Consider the following 3,342-nt stretch of genomic DNA (forward strand, 5'->3'; position numbering starts at 1 on the left):
AAGTACTCGAAAGTGGGGCGTTAAACCACTTTTTTTCTCGGAAGTTGTCCGAGAACCAGGGTTTTCGCGGACTTCAATCCGCCCAAAGTGGTCGAAAATCGGACGCCAGACTTTGGAAAATAGAGCCGAATTATAGAGCCAGGGATGGCCTTTAATTCGGCCGGAAGTTGTTTTTCCACAGCGGGTCCGTGACCGCCGTGGCCGAAGAAAGTGTCCGGCGGTCGGACTCGAAACCGCCAAATTGCCCCTCTGCTGCGGAGGTATTTTTCGAGATTTTCAATCCGCCAAAAGTGATCTAAATCCGGACACCACACACACGCCCCATATGCCGAATTAAAGGTATCGCTCTGGAGCTCAATTCGGCGGGGTCTGTGGACCCGCTCTCCCCAGGGAAAGCACTCAAAAGTCGGATTCAAACTTTCGCTTCAAACGCCTCCAAAACGCCCAAAAATGGGTCAATCGGGTCGGCTCCACCGCCCTCGGCACCCCGTGATAGTGCACTTTAATTCGGCCGCTTTTGTTTCGAAACCCCCCTGGTTCTCATTTTTTTGAAAACCGGGTTCCTGTCTATGTGCCGAAGGTGTTCTGGTGACCCCTTATCAAATGTGCGCACTGGAGTCCTCTACACATTCGCACATATGGAGACTTTCTTCTTTTTTTCCTTGATACACCACAATAACTCTAACTTTTTTTCCAAAGTTTCTGACTGTCTGATTTTCAACAATTTCTGACTGTCGTTTTTTCACTCTGGTTCTTCCAGGGTCTGGGGCGCTCAGTTTTACCCAGAAAGGGGGGGGGGACATGGGGGGACATATTTGGACATTATGGGTCTTTTTTTGGGACTTTTTTCTCAAATCACCACAAAGTCCAGGAGGGTCTTGGGGGGTCCTGGAAAACCCCGAGTAGCATGTCAGAACATGGGGGAAACGGGATTTTTTTGGAACTCGGCTGGGGGGGGCGCCTGGACCCCCTGAGCATGAATATGGGGGTCTTAACCCGTTTGGACCTTGCTACCGGAAGTTAGCTTTCCCGAGGGCCTACAGACTTGTGCTTCGGGAATCCTGTCCGGGGCCTCCGGGGCAACTCGGCGTATGAGTTTCGGGCAGTTTGGAGCTTTTTTTGGGGGTGAAATGGGGGTCCAAGTGTGACTTTTTCCGTTTTTTGAGCCCATCTGATGCAGAGGTTCTAGGGGCTACAGCATCGTGTCATACATGCTTGAGACCGGACGGACACTGGCTATCACCCCATGAAGAGAGCGAAACTCTGGGACCTTGGTGGCGCTAGAGAGCCGCGTTCAAACGCCTATTCCGGGGTGATCCCTGGGGGGTACCAAGACCAAAGAGCCATATTCGGGACCGGGTCGACCTGGGCTATCACCCCAAAAAGAGAGCCAGACTCTGGGACCTTTATTTAGAATGTACCCCTTGGTACATCTTCTTAAGGGGGTACCTGGAAAAGAACCACATATTCGGGATGGGGCGCCTCTGGGCCAGCACCCCAAAAAGAGACCCAGACTCGGGGACCTTTATTCAGAATTTGCCCTGTATCTCGAACGGGCCCCTGTTTAAAAAATATTTGACCCATGGGTCATGAGGACCGACCCACCGGGACCATGCACAGCAAATTTCAGCCCCATCGGACCTTCCCCGGAGGAGTTACAGCACAAGTACCGTCTTCCACACCTTGGAGGCGATAGAGAGCCGCATTCAAACGCCCTTTTCGGGGTGATCCCTGGGGGCTACCTGGAAGAGAACCACATATTTGGGACCGGGGGGACCTGGGCTTTCACCCCAAAAAGAGACCGAATCTCTGGGACCTTTATTTCGAAATTACCCCATTTTAAAAAATCAGTGACCCATGGGTCATGAGCGTCTAGCCACCCGGACCATGCATACCAAATTTGGGGTCAATCGGACGTTTCCTCCGGGAGTTATAGCCTTATGAAGGTATGTCACACGAGGGCGACAGAGAGCCGCCTTCAAACGCCCTTTTCGGTTTGATCCCTGGGGGCTACCTGGAAAACAGCCACATATTCGGGACCGGGTGGTCAAGGGCTTTCACCCCAAAAAGAGACCCAGAATCTGGGACCTTTATTTCGAATTCGCCTGTTTCGGGGTCATCCCTGGGGGGTACCGGGACCAGAACCACATATTCGGGACCGGGGGGACCAGGGCTATCACCCCAAAAAGAGAGCTAAGCTCTGACATGTTGGATCAAAAGTCACCCAAATGTCAGCCGAATGAGTGCTGTCTGGAAATAGCATGTCACTGCGGTGACATTGCGCCATCTACTCATTCAACTCGTTCCAATTGGGTGATAAAAAGCCTGTCTGGCACTTCCCCATGGCTGTTGGGTTGGGGTTAGAAAAATCGGGGACGGTGGTGCGCGGGTCACAGGTTGGGTTTGAATCCCGAGGTTTTTGAATTTTATGGTTTGAATTTCATGATTTGCGTGATGCGATGTTAGGGTTGAAATTGAGGGCCGGTCTCAACTTTTTGTCTGTACCGGACCTTGACCTATATCTGGACCGGATTCCGTTAAAGCACACATTCACGATCGGGGTAGTGGGTGAAAGATCTACCGGACGAGGCATGTCTAAATAATATTCGCTGGCCCGTGCCTTTCCTTGGGTCTCCATCTACTTCGAAAGCCTTCGGGTGGACGGGGGGAGACTCATGAGTAGATTTTTTCTCAGTCGGGCGGGCCGCAAGGATCATGGACCCTCCCTCTATTCTTTCCTCGCCGCTGGGGGTTGGGGGTTGAATTTCGACCCCCCTCTCGGCGGTTTTCACTTGAATTTGGGGGTTGGGGAGGGGGCTTGGTGCTAATCTGTTCCCCCCCTTCTCCTTTCCCCCGCCACAGATTGGTGGAGAAATTGTGTTAGTGAGGTTATACATCTGCTTGTTCTAGGAACCCGGGTGGTTTTATGAATAGGTTGGTGGGATTGGCGTAGGCCGGGTCGGGTGCCTGTTTTCTTGGCGTTGAGGATGGTTCAGGTGGGGTCGAGGGATGGGGCTTTAGGACTGGGGCTGACCGGAGTAGGGTCAGCATCGGACGAGTAGTAGGGGGTGGTAGTGGTGTTTAGCAAATAGGAAGGTCTGTAAATTTGTTCGTTGTGAATTACGGGGGAGGGGGGAAACAGGGCTGGGGCGGGGTTGGGTATACAATCCAATAGCGGGGAAGCAACGCGTCTGGTTTTCGGTTTACTTAAAACCCACCTGAGCAAAATTAGGAGGGCCTTACAGTCAAATAGTGGCCCAGGGGCCGGGAGAACAATACGGAATTATCTTCCAGTGATTGTTCCCCAACTTACAACCAAAATCTGGTCTTCGGACCCATTTA

The sequence above is a fragment of the Pseudoliparis swirei genome, chromosome 21, assembly GCF_029220125.1.
Source record: "Pseudoliparis swirei isolate HS2019 ecotype Mariana Trench chromosome 21, NWPU_hadal_v1, whole genome shotgun sequence".
NCBI classification, from domain to species: Eukaryota; Metazoa; Chordata; class Actinopteri; order Perciformes; family Liparidae; genus Pseudoliparis; species Pseudoliparis swirei.